A 14,186-nucleotide genomic window follows, 5' to 3' on the forward strand; every position below is an offset into this window, starting at 1 on the left:
GAAAGTGAGGTTTGGAAAGGACCTCGGGAGGTCGCATCTAGTCTAGCCCCCTCCTCAAAGTAGGACCAGCCCTAACTAGACCACCCCAGCCAAAGCTTTGTGTAGCTGGGCCTTCAAAGCCTGTATGGATGGAGCATCCACAGCCTCCCTATGTAACCTGCCCTGGTGTTTTGCTGCCTTCCTAGTGAGCAAGATTTTCCTAATATCTACCTTAAACTTCCCTTGCTGCAATTTGAGCCCATGGCTGCTTGTCCATACCTCAGTGAGAACAGTCCAGCTCCATCCTCTTTGGAACCACCTTTCATGTAGTTGAAGGCTGCTAGTCAATCCCCTCTCATTTTCTCTTTTCCAGACTAAATCAGCCCAGTTCCCCTAGCCTCTCGCCACAAGTCCTGTCCCCCAGCCCCCCAACCGTTTTTGTTGCTCTCTACTGGACTCGCTCCAATGTGTCCACATCCTTTTTGTCATGAGGGCCCAAAACTGGACACAGGACTCCAGGTGTAGCCTCCCCAGTGCTGAATAGAGGGGAATAATCACATCCTGTGACCTTCGGCAATGCTCCTACCAATGCAGCCCAGGATGCCATTAGCCTTCTTGGCAAGAAGGACACACCGCTGGTTCCTGTCCAGCTTACTATCCACTGTCACCCCCAGGTCCTTCTGATTTTCCTGTATTAACACTCCTATTAATACTAATACCTGGCACTTGGGTTGCATCCAGAGGTCTCAAAATGCTTCCCAAAGGGAGTAGCGGTTATTTCAAAGCAAACTGAGAACATTTATCATCCTTATTTCACAGGAGGAGAGATGCGGGGACATCTGGGCTTAACTTAGGTCTTGCAGCAAGTTGGTGTTAATCAGGATGGACAACTTGGCTTTCCCTTCAAAGTTACTAGCTAGTAGAGCTGCAAAGACCCACCTAAAAACCAGAGGTCCAGTGATGTTTCAGGAAGCAAACCCCCAGATTTGGTGCTTCTTGGTCTTTGAGCTTGGGGATATGATTCAAGTGGCTTCCACACACGGATGGAGGAATCAGCGTCTTCCAGTCTATGGGTTTGTACCCCAACCTCTGGATCAGTCAGCCTTGCACCTCGCTTGTTGGATCAGGCTTTCGTGTGCAATGAGGCGAGCAGGCTCCCCAGTGGGGATTTTCTGATTGCAACTCCTATAATATAATTGAGCTGATTAATAAGAAACCACCTTGAGTGTCAACATGCTGCAAACTTCCTGTGTTCTTTATTTTTCCTGGCAGTTGGGCTTCCTCTCCCCTGGCCTGCAAAGGCAGTAAGTCCTTGAATTCAATGCATTTCTCCCTTCGCATTGCACGCTGGGCTGGCGTTACAGTTTGTGGTCTGAGCAGATGTCTAGCGTCTCCGTTCATATGCAATCTGATCATTACCACATTGCACAGCGTCCTGGCTGGGACATGTCTGATGTGTTAGCTGATAGCCAAAATGGTAAGCAGTGCCCAAGGTGTACGGAGCAAAGAGCAGAGACAGCGGAGCTCCTTGTGCCTCAAGGAGGAGTCCACGGGGGTAATGAGAATTGCCAACCACTAGGCCCGGTGCTGGGGCTGTTTAAAGTCACATTTGCATCCTCCGTCTTGTTACTCTGGGTTCTCCTTGCTCCCAGCCTTGGGTCTCATCTGACTCACTCGGGAGGTCGGAGCTCATCCCCAGTGAGGTGCTTTCTCTGCAAGGCTTGGGGAGAAACTGGGAGCCTTTAAACCTGCTGCACTGCAAGTTCATGTTATAAATAACAATACGGATAAGAAAGGGGCCTGAGCTGGGCTTTCACTCAGGAGCTGTTGCTTTATTTCCCATCCCCCTGAGCTGCCAGTTCTCTGTTGTGCAGCAATAGAGCCAGACCTAGATCTTCCCTAGCCTGCCCCGGCTTGCTAGGCAAGCCGAGACGAAGGCCAGGACTTTTACAAGGCACAGCAATGTGCCTGGGGGAGGTCGGTGGAAATCCTGGAGTCCCTGGGATGAATGCTTCAGGGACAGGGATGTCGGACCTTGCCTTTGGAGAAAGGGGACTCTCTTTCCATCTCCCCTTCTGTTTCCCAGGGGAGTGAAATCAGTGGAAAGACTCAGGCAGTAGATTTGGGACCAGACCCACCAAAGGACCAACCGGGCTGTTGCAGTTGCGGGGCACTGCTCGGAGCAGCCGCAGCTCCACAAATGCTGCTGGCTTGTCACGGCCTGGGTGGCTTGTAGCAGGTTTCTAGGGGCAGGGGATACACCCCTTCCCTCCCCGCCATCAAGTGACGCACCCAGCTCCTAATGCAGAGACAAAGCCCCAGACAAAACCTCCTTTCTTGACTTGTTTCTGCAGCTTCTTGCTGAGGGCAGGTGACCTTTCTCCCACTTCCAGGGTCGGCGGATAAAGGCACTTGCATCTCCTTCCACTCCCCTGCCGCGGGGCAGGGCGGGGAGGCTTGTTTGTGCAGAGGGAAGCGCTGAGCCCTCTGCACAGAAGCTTCCCCTTCATTATTCCTGATGCGCCGGCTTTTACCCAGCACCGAATCCTCCTGGACACGAGGCCGAAGTGCCCAGAACCGTTGGTTGGGAGAGGAAAGCCCGGTGCTCTTTAGACTTGGCAGGTTGGGCCGAAGTACAGTGGGTTGGGGCTTGAGAGCCTCTGGGCTCTGTATCTCACTCCCTTGCAGGCTCTTTTGGTGCGTTTCTGGGTGTTTCCGTTCTTCCCCGTACAAGAGGGGGAATAAAATTTCTCCTTTCCTCCCACTATATCAATGTCTAGGCCTACAGATAGATATCTAGACAAAAATTGATCTATATATATATATATAGAGAGAGAGAGAGAGAGATACTATAAGCTCTGTGAGGTTATAGAATCGGAAAAAATGAGGGCTGGAAGGGAGCTCAGGAGGTCACATCTAGTCCAACCCTCTGCTCCAAGCAGAACCAGCCCCAGCTACATCGTCCCAAAGGCTTTGTCTAGCCAGCTCTAAAAACTTCCAAAGATGGAGAGGAGGGTCCGCAACCTCTCTGAGTAACTTATTCCAGTGCTTTACTACCCTCCTAATGACAAAGTTATTCCTAATATCTAACCCTTGCTGCAACTTGAGCCCATAAGAGCCCATTGCTCCTTGTTTGGTTGTCTGCCCCCACTGAGAGCAGTCCAGCTCCATCCTCTCTGCAACCCCCTGCAGGGAGCTGAAGGCTGCTTTCAAATCCCACCTCGGTCTTCTCTTCTCCAAAGTAAAAGTCAGGACTGTCTCTCATTACACTTATATAGACAACTTCCAACACAGTGATGCTCCCTGTCTCAATCAGGAGATTCTACATGAAGTATAAATGAATAATCACAATAATAATAAAGATGATGATGATGATGTAGAGGGCCTGGTACTTCTCAAAAGCCCCAGTAGCTCATGTTTCCTAGACTGAGGTTTTAAGATCCATCACGTAACCAGTAGATCATTGTCTGGGGGAGGCAATAACTTTCCATCTAGTCTAACACCAAGCTCTCATCTCCGCACTCTGGATGTTTCGGGAGACCGTCCGATGACTCTTTGACAATGGGTTCGTTAATCTGAGTTGTTTCTGGAGCAAGCTGGTTCATTATGCTTTGTGTGCTGCTGCCCTAATCAGCATTACACCAAATGAGCACATCGAGCTGATGTGCTAGAGCCAGCCCATTGCATCTGTGCTTCCATTTGGCAGACAAGATGTTCTGAATATAAAGCCCAGAGCATGCCGCCTGGTGCAGCAACACCCCAGGATTTGGGGTGCCTGCACTGGATTTCTTCTGGGATATATTGGTCCACAGAAGTATTGTGACCCCTCTAGCGTCAAGATCCATGCTTGGTCCAGAGCATCCCAGTGTTGGGAGCAACCAACCTCGGAGCCTGCGATTGCCAAGAGGCTTCATCTTCTTTCCATTGAAAGCAACAGCAAGATCCAGCTAGTCGAGGGAGGCTGAGCTCTGAGCAGGGTGAATGGAGAGGCTCGCGTCAGCATGACGAACAACATGCACAAGGAAACGGAGTATTTCCGAAACTCAGTTTCATTTCCTCTTTCTCAACCAGCTGCGACTCTTCTTACGTGACGGATGCCTGGATGAGCCTGGGTGTGGAGAGCCTGCGCGGTCCCCAAGCACTCACATCGCTGGTGGGTCAAATGTGCATGGCCTGGGGAAGGGCTAAATAAATCCTGAGCGGGGGGACTTTAGCAGTCGGCCTCTTCTTGCAAATGCGTGCTTCCGAAAGAGGAAGACGATAGCTAGTTTAACCCACTGGGCCATCTGAGGGGAAACAAAACCACCAGCCAGGCCAGAGAGCTCAAGCTGGTATAGTGCCCAGCTCCGTGCACTGCCAGCCCCTTAGGTAACAACCAGTATAAATCAGCTCTGACGCAGGCCGAACCCTTCTGCTTCATGGGAAATGAGCAGAGCTGGGGCCTGGATGCATTTCCTCTACTTGGCAGGATCGATGCATGGCCACTTGCGAAGCCTCAGGCTTCTCCACCTGTTCCTACCCTGCTTCAGGGTTTTGAACCAGGGGTTCAATGGTGGAGGTGGAAAGAAAGGGAAATTAGCCCAGGCCTTTATAAAGGTCTGCCTGTTGGAAAAATGAAAATCGAAGTGACTGTAATGCAGAGCAAGGCAGAGGTGTCCATCCAGATTACCTCCCTTTACATCACACGGTGCGGGAGTTTTGCCACTGGAGGGAGAGAGAAATTTTGGCATGGGGCTTTTGCTGGCTGTGACCCAGCGCGAGGAGAACCCGGGAGAAATGGGGCTCGTGGTAGGTGTGAAGTGAAACCTAGTGCGTGTTTCTTCACGGGGCCTCCCAGACCAGTGGGCTTCAAGCCAGGGGTCTGTCTCCCTGAATGGAAATTGTTTTTCCTCTTCTCACCATTTCCGTGTTGAACTATGGACTTGCCCCATCAGGGGACTTGAAGCAAAAGCATGTCCAAGGTGCGGAGCTGAGCTTTTGAGCTTTTCCTGCCTAGGCGGGGCGTCGGACTCGATGATCTGTTGAGGTCCCTTCCAACCCTGGCATCTATGAATCTATGAATATCATATTGCTCCCGTCTATAGGAGCCCTGGATTCACCAATAAAGTTGCAACAGAGCAAACAATGACTAGCCCAGTTGCCTTTGCAGATGGGATAAAAGCTGTCTCTGGGAGCTGAGAAAACCCTCACCTCCTTGTAACATAGGGGACAAGACAGGAGCAGCGGGGAGCTGGTGAAAACGATCTGTGCTTGGCTGAGGGGAGACTTCAGACAGGGTCACTGCAGCCTTTAGAGAAGCTGTGGAGTAGCCCTAAATGTATTGACTTTAAACTGGGCGAGCCCACAACGCAGTCTGGAAAACAACCTCAGCAGGTTCAATGAGCACTGTAGGGATTTAACCCCTCAGGGACTTCATTGTCGACTCTGCTCATTAAACATAGCAGCCAGCAGCAAACATTGCAATACCCTGAAAAGATGCATGCACCACTTGAGCTGCTGTGATGGACATAGCTGTCCTTCTCACCCTTCCCTGCAGCAGTGGTGTAAGGCTGAAAACTAGATGGCGACCTGAGGAATAAATGCATCCACTTCTGTGGATCCTCTTTCCCTGGTGGCTGCAAGGCTGTGAGTCAGTGAGGGAGTGAGCAAGGTGGAAAAGCAGATGCATGCTCAGCGCTAATGACTGTGGTGAGGAAGTGACAGTCTCCTTGTCTTGTGCAGTGACCAGGACTCACCCTTTCAAGGGATTTTCTTCCCCACTTCCCTTTCCGCAAGTCCAGTGTTACTAGAGATGCTGTCATAGGCACATATAGCTGAGATGGAGCTGGAGGGGGATGAGGCAGGAAGAACTTGCTGGGCCGAGCAGAGGTCGAGCATAGCTGATTTTACATCAGGACCCACTGTACAAACAGGATTTCCCAAGCTGTTTTTATTGCCATCCATGGCTGGAGCGGGGAGACCGCATCTCCCTTCTGGTCACTGCCACTGCAGGGAGCCTTTTACCCTAGGACTGCATCCAGGATGAAATGCAACCAAGACAAACACCGTCATTACATGGGAAGGGACATGTCTCACAGGTTGATGGGGCATGGCACATGAGGAGGTAAGGATGCGATAGCCATATATTCCCGTCCTCCAAGGAGCAGGGCAGGAAGCAGAGACCAAGGGAGTCTGTCTTTCCACCCCTCTTTTTGCATAACTGAAGAGATGACCTTTGTAGGTTTTTGTCCAGTAGGAAAAAAACAGTTCTGGCTTGGGGTCGTCACTGATACAGACCTGGTTTTTTGCACGTGGACAAAAATCCCATTTCCCTGGATGCGTTAGGAATCAGGAAACAGGAAGCTCATAATCCAAGCCACTGTCTATCCAGCCCTCTGCCCAAATGCACTCTCTCATCTCTCTCTCAAGGGCTTCCCTTGTTACTCCTTGGCTTTCTGTTCTCTGCTGCTTTGAAGCCACACAGGGGCACAATAGTCCCCTCACCGTGTTTGCCATCGGAGCCGGGGGAAAACCCTCTGATGACATGACTCCAGTTCTTCTGCCTGGCCACACCGGCCTGTGATGCCAGTCCATTATTTCAACAGAAAGTTTGCTCTGTTTAGCTTCATTTGTCCTGCCAACCAGCCAATCCACCTCAAACAGCCATCAGTCCTGAATCGTGAGTCCCAGGGTTGTCCCTTTGTACCTCCTGCCTCTGTGGTCCCATAGATCTCAGCCCGCGAAGCTGCAGCCCATTTCCCCTGACCTGCTGCAGGGAGGAAAGGGCTTTCCTTTCCGCTCATCCTTCTTGGGGGCTTTGTGGAACTGGTTCCCAGGGCCCGACTGGTTGTAGGGTGTGCGGCGTGCAGGACCCCGGATACCCGATGTGCAGGGGCCTCCGTGCAGCGTGGATGCAGCTGGTCGCACCTGGGTGAATGAGTCCCTTCTTGGCTCCGGTGCAGGGGTCCGTGGGATGAGCGGTTGACCTTTCCCACCCCGTGATGGTCCTGATCGGAGCTGAGGTTTGGGATGGAGCTCTGTCTGCTGCTTTCCACATCAGCCACCCCACAACTGCACAGGGGAAGGAGGAAAAAAACCTGCCTGAGCGGAGGTCAGCTTGGGACAACTTGGACAAGGCCTTTCCTGTAGCTCTCGAGACATGATGCCTCGCTTGCCAACGAGCTGTTGTTACCGAGGCGACAAGGGCTGCCATAGCAATGAGTATAAAAACCAGGTGTCAGCACCTCCCAGGGAGAAAGCTGTCCAGAAACATTTTTTTTTTTTGGCAGCTCCGTGAACATGCAAAGCTACCCGACGGGGGTGGCCTGCGGCGCTCACAGCTGCCTCTCCCTGGATTTGGGAAGCGTCCCTGCTGCCTTCCCTCCACGTTTCACTTCCAGAGACCTCGTTCCCTTGTTCAACTCAAGCAAATCCACATGAAACACCCAGGCTCTGCTGCTTTTGTCTGCTTGACTGCTCGCAGCCCAGTCGTGGCATGCACGACCCTGCCGAGGCGGGGAGTGACTTGGGATATCGCAGAAAGGTTGTAGCCGTTTTGATATTGTAGATACGTGTGTGTTATCAATGAATTAGGCAAGAGAAGATGGAGAAAGCGGGGGTTGGATTATGCTATTCCCCCCTTTTTCATTGGACTTTGTAACTGAGGAGCCTGGGACCCGCTGCACCCTTTGCTATGTGCCACTGCTGGGATGGTACATGGAAACCGGCTTAGCGCACAGCTGCAGCACGTGCACTGAGCAATTTGGGTGCACAACGCCCTGGCTGTTTGTGCAAATTTTGCAGCCATTCTCTCCAGCCAGCTAGCATTAGTGGGGGCGCTTTCCATGTGCAGAGTGGCTCATGCATTTGTGCAAAGGTATTTGTGCACAAGCTTTTTAGAGCTATGTTGGGCCACAAAAATCACCCTTTCATGACAGGCAGGGCTTTCTAGATCAGCTCATTCCAGGGACCAGATGTGCTGCCTTTTCCTGCATTGGATTTGGCTTTGGAGGGTTTTTTTTTCAGAATCTGCTGAATAGCCATTTTTTCTTCCTTCTTTATGTCCCTGTGGACATACGGGAAACTTTAGCGCCAAGACAAATGTTGAACTTGGATGAATTATGTGAGACAGCTGCAGTTTGCAAATGGCAGATGGCAAGGTTTAACCCACAGACTAGCAGTTTAATTCCCAGGCTAGGATAAATTCAGGTCGGGAAAATGCCTCTAATATTAAGCACTTGGAGTAGATGTAGAAAATGGTTTTGATTTTTTCAGCAGTAATCAGCCATCAACATTTAAGCCTCGGGATAAAAATACCTGGATTTTCCAATGATGTTACCTTCCTTTTGGGCACAAGAGTGTCAGTGGGAACAGGTGAGCATTGGGCACATCTGCAAATCCAGCTTCAGGTACCAGTGCTGAGTCTGGCTGGGGGAGACTGGTTTCTCTAGAGATGAACCTGACTTTGAAACTCCTTCATATTGTAGCCAGCCTTACGAGCAAATCCCCATGTCCAAACCTGTCTGTCTGGTTTTGGATGCTGCACTGGACCCAGTTGCTGCATGGTTGTTCATTCTGTCATCCTTCCCATGGCATATGGGGCATATATGGCTAAAATGAGCCTGTCTTGCTCCTTATCTCTCATTCGATGTTTCCAGCTGTGCCGTCACTGTGGTCAGCTGCCCAACGAAATGTTTTCTGCTTGTCATGCATGCTTTCTCCTGCCACAGCAGTAGCATCTCTAACGGTCATTGACATCTGCTCGTGCTTACTCGTGTTTTTGGTGCCCTGGCAAGTAATAAAATATACTTAGCAGTGTCCAAGGATCATGTCCCCATGGAGCTGGCTATTTATTTTGAATCGTTGTGCCCAGGCACAATTTCCTCTTGGAGGTGACGCATCAGAGATGTTGCTTCGTTGCAAAGTCTGATTTCCTGAGGCGCCCCAGACACTGGGAGATGAAAAGGGCTTGTCTGTTGGACCGTGGAGGGGGATGTCTCCTGTTCTGGGCAGCCTGCTCGGATCCAATGCACTGTCTGAACCAACTTGCCTGCGTATGAGCAGAGTATTACGGTGCCACCGGTTGTCAAATGGGTTTTACAGTCTTGCTGCAGTCTAGGTTTGAAGTCTCGCCGTGTCTGACGGCTGTCTGGGTGACATGCTGCTATCTCATGTTTCACAGGCATCTGAACGCTGCTCCTGGCTAAAGCGCAATCGCTAGAGTGAAACAGCTGACAGCAGAAGCAATGCATTGAAGCAGAATAGGGGAGCTGATCTTGCCTGTCACGTCCTTTGTTGGAAAACTGGCAGGAGGTTGGAAAGTGCAAGGTTTTCTTCCATTCCCCTCCGAAGGGCAGGCCTTGCTCCAGACCAGCATGCACAAGAGTAGGTGCCGCTGTCGCTGACTCCTGACCAGGGTGCTCAGAAGCCCACAGGGAAGGAAAACTCTATGTCTGCCTCAAATAACTGCGCGATTGCACCAGGTTGCTACTTCTTCGGGGCCATATCTGCATTTACTGATGGAATTGCCTCCATTGGTTGATTTTTTTCTGCCTCCTCGTGCTGCCCCTTTGCTCCCCAGCATGATTTCATTGCTCTTAGCAATGCCTTCCAGTTCATTTTCCTTTTAGTGCTCTGGCATTCCCCAAGGTCGGTGTCCGCTTATGGTCAGTGCAGCATCTCATACCGTCACGTTGCCCATCCGGCAAGTCTCACCACCTTCCCAGGCATTGAGCTTGATGTGAAATCTTGCTGCCTCCATCACATCCTGGCTTTCCCTGGGAGTCTTCATTCACCTGGTGGTGGTCTCTGTGGATCAGTGCTCCCGGGTCTGTAGCCAGGCTTGGGGGGTTTCAGTTGCACACCTACTCTCCCCACTCCATTTGTATGTGAGACTACCCACTCCACTGAGGTCCGGCCTGTGGGTTGGAAGTAGCACCCAAAATGATGGCCTGGACACATGGCACATCCACACGGTAACCTGCCTTTACCCTGGTGTGAAAAAATGAGCGGGCATATAATGGGTAGCCCCCCCCAAGAAACACAGCAGTACACTACCTGGTGGCATTTGGTGCAAGCAGAGGCTGAGGGTCATGGCACTGTGCTGTGGGTTCAAGGCGTGCTCCAAAGTCAGGCTGAAAACTGCCACCCTTGTGTAAAAGCTTGCAAAAAAAGATTTTTTTTTTTCCAACTATTTGAGATGGTCTAATACAAGATATCAGATTTACCCAGAGGACCTTGTCTGCCCTTGTGTGACTTTGCCTATACAAGCCAGGTGCCGTGGTTTCCATCAGCTGCAGTGGCCTGCTCATTGCAGATGACTCCTTGTCCTGATTTGGTACACTTTTGTCCCTGCAGGCCACCCGCTCCGGAGCACAAGGGAATCCCTGGCCCCGCTGCAGCAAGATATGCCCCAGGGAGGCTTGTAGAAGGGATGGGGCAGCTGTGTGCCCCCTGAACCAAACTCCCAAATCTCCAGGCTGGGTCAGACATGCCAGGCTAGATTGGCCCTCTTTGTGGTCCAGCTCTGCCCGGGAAGGGCCAAATGTTACCCAGTCCTGAATTACACTACTGTCATGTGGTGCTTTTGCACTGATAGCAGTAGAGCGTAGGCAATAGCCCTGAGCAAACTGATAAGAGGGTACCACGAGTTAATGTGGCCCCAGAGCGTGAGGCCTCCTGCTAGGTGTTGTTCAGGAATAAAGCAGTGCCTGCCCCTGCTCCAGAGAGCTTATCAATACAAACTAAGCATGTACAACTGCATGGATGTATACACACATGTGCATGCACACACACGCACACATGCAACAGCGGTGTGCTTTGGAAGCATCACATGGGTCCTTCTTGTCTAATGGTTTGTTTTTATACTGCTGGGTGGTGCATGGTGTGGTGCCCTCCCTTCACGAGCCATGCCATGCAGAAGACACCCACTTCCACCCTCCCCTTGAAACTGGGGGAGGCCAGAGACCACCCTCTGAGAAGACGCATGCTTGGAAAAGGAGAGTTGGGGTGGCGGTGTTTCACCCCAGCCCGCCCAGCCAGTAGCAGCACATGCTTCTTGTCAAGCCCTGCTGAAGGGGCTTAGGCACATGCTGAAAAAACAGCAGCCCCAGGGTTGGGTGATGCAGAAGCCCTGTCTCTGCAGTAATTTCATGCTGTGGAACAGCATGTCACATGCTGGCACACATGGTACACAGGCAAATAAAGGCTGTGAGTCATGTGTACTCGTGCTGGAACGTACTGTTTGTTCCTTCTCCCTCCCCAGACTCGCAGCGCTGCTAGTTGGGTGCGTGGCCAAAACACCTCTGGGTGTATGTGAGGACAGGTGGCTGTGGGTGTCAGTGAGCTGCAGGTTGTCAGCTGGTGTGAAATGCACACTAAGCCCACGTCCCAGTGAAGGGGGTGGAGGGGAGGCTCACCACCAGCCGCTCAGTCATCCCACCATGCGCCTAACAGCTGGATCTTTTGCTGCAGTTTTGATCATGCTGTGCAGAGCAGGCAGGATGTGTGCTGTGCTGCACCCGGGTCTCATAGGAGCATGTGGTGTACTAGAGGATGTATGCACTGCATGTACTAGAGACCACAGAAGAGCGAGAGACAGCGAGCAAGCGAGTACTGGGTTTCATAGGGGTACGCAGTGTCATTGTACTAGAGACCGCAAGTCGTGTGTGTGCATGTGTGTCATGCGTTTGCATGCATGCATACATGCATGCGTGTCTGGGTTTCATAGGTGCACATGATGTCATTCTGTAGACCACAGAAGCCATGTATGTGTGTGTGTGTGTGTGTTGGGTGGGGGAGGACAGCAACTTCATGAAGCCTAAATCAACATATGCCATTAATGGGGGGAGGCTTATGTAAACTATTAATAGCTCAGTTAAGAGGTGTCAGTCGCTTAGGGCAGGATCAAAAGGGTGCATAAAGTATATAGCTGGGTTTCTGCTGCCTTAAATCAAGTGGCCATTTTAATATAATATACTATAATAAAAGGCTTAGTCTGCCTGTCCCTGTAAGACTTCGGGCCAACTGCGCATGTGCCGCCGAGAGGGCAGGCAGCGACTGACTGTGCCGCCTGGGCCCAAGTTTGTGCCACTGCTGGGAAAGTTTGGTGGTGGTGAACACGGCTTGGCTGCCCCTTGGCGGGGCTTCCCCTGCCCCCCTAGCCTGAGGGTGAAGGGCCTCGCTCTTGGCACTCAACACAAGTCTTACTGCAGGCTATAGGTCCACATCCATGGGACACGGCGTTCCTCTTTTCCCAGCGGCTCAGCCTGCAATAAGGGAAACTGAGGCCCCGCGCCACTTGCGCGCAGCTTGGGACATCGTGTATAACAACATCCTTTGTGAAGAAGCGCACCTGGGAAGGTCCCGTCCTTGTTCTCCTGGCCGTGTGGCAGGACCTCAGCTGAACCGTGCCCAGCCTGGGCTGTGGGCACAAAGGCTGCTCCTGACCATGTTTTTCCACCTTGCTGCCCAGCTGCTTGCTCGGGCTCGGACACATTTATGTTTGCAAACAGGGCTGCGTTGTGGGCACGTGGGACCCAAGCCCATGCCAGCCCCTTGCTCCTGCTGCCCACCAGCCCATGCTGCCCACGCTGGGTCCAAGGGCTACTGCTAGCTCCCTGACAATGAGCCTGCAGACATATTGCTTTCTTCCTGAGCCAGGCAGACGCGGAAATAGATGTGGTTCGCGTCCTTCTTGGCTTCCAGCACCACCTGCCGGCAGAAAACACTGCAACCTTTGTGGCCCTGCCTTTCCCGATTCTGCTTACCCCGCTCCCCGTGGCGTCTCAGGGATTAAGCGATGTGACCCTGGGGTTTGTTTCTTTGTCTGTGCAGGGAGAGAGGGGGCATGTGCTGAGTGAGGGTATGTAGGCCCCTGCTGCCCCACTGTGCAGGTGTTGGCAAAGGCTGGGATGATCCTTAACTCCTTTGTGAAGCTGCCCCTCTCCTTCCCAAATCCCACATTTATTATTGAGGCTTTATTGGGCACCAGTGCAGAGAAGTCCCTTGTATCTGTGGGAGGAGGAAGAAGGGTAGTGAGCATAGGGAAGGGCATATAGGAGCCCTGGCTTGGGAAGATGAGGGAATGGGGGCACACAGCCCCCCCAACATAGGGAAAGAGGGGCAATGGTAGGCATACAGGGCTCCTGGCATGGGCAGGGGAGAAACAAGGCCCCTGGCATGGGTAGAGGGTGAATTGAGGGCACTCAGAGTCCCTGAGAAGGAAATGGGAAGGGTTGGGAGACAATAAGAGCCTGCAACAAGGGGGAGGAGGATGGTCAGGAGTGCCCGAGAGAGAAGGAGAGGGTAGGACACGTCCCATGGAGCTTGTAGGGGTACAAAGGGGTGCAACGGGTGCAGCAAAGTGTGTGTGACTGCCTTCTTGTTACCTGAAGAAAGCTCCTATTGCAGATCTATTACCTACAATCACTAAGGGGAGAACAATTTTGACAGATAAAGGCCTGCTACTGCGTATGGAGGCAAAAGCCAGCAGGTGCCTTTCCAAAAGGGGAGGGCAGAACCAGAGCTAGGATCCTGCTTTGGATCAAGCCTGCGTTGCACCATGTGGTGGAGACAGCTAGACAACAGCCCAGCTTCAGCATCCCGTATTGCAAGACCTCAACTGTGGCACTTAGCAGCCCAGGTCTTTGTAGGCCACGGCTTGCATCTACAAGTTGTGGCTATCAAAATCTTAAAGATAAGTGACTCTACGCAAAGATGTGGTTCAGTTTATGGGCTCCCAACCACACGTTGCAGAATGAAGCAGGTGTTTTCTTTTGGGCCAGGGTGGGTAAACCCCACTATACACAACACATGTGATGACAGCAAGATATAGGGGTTCACACTCATCCCTTTTCAAGACCCTGGAGCCTTGCTCAGCTGATAAAGAGACAAGAGTCCTTTATTCCTCACAGTGGGAGGGGTCCAATAGAGACTCCTATGGGACATGCATGTCATTGGCATATTTTTACTAAGCATTTATACCGTCCAAGAGTGCTGTGAAGATTCACCATCTCCCCTGGGTGCTCGGCAAGCACATACAGCTGCCTGGTCGGCTGGGGTCAAGTGCATTGGGAGCATGGACAGAGGGAACAATCAGCCCCAAAGGGTTTGCCTTGTGCCATTCCCTTCCTGAATCTCTCAGGGCTGTTTAGTAAAACAGTTGACTACAACTGCCATGAGTCTTTGCTTCTGCATAAATGCCTTCTTTTCCGGGAAGGTTACTCAGA

The sequence above is a fragment of the Crocodylus porosus genome, unplaced genomic scaffold (genome assembly GCF_001723895.1).
Source record: "Crocodylus porosus isolate Cpor-Errol unplaced genomic scaffold, CroPor_comp1, whole genome shotgun sequence".
Classification (NCBI taxonomy): domain Eukaryota; kingdom Metazoa; phylum Chordata; order Crocodylia; family Crocodylidae; genus Crocodylus; species Crocodylus porosus.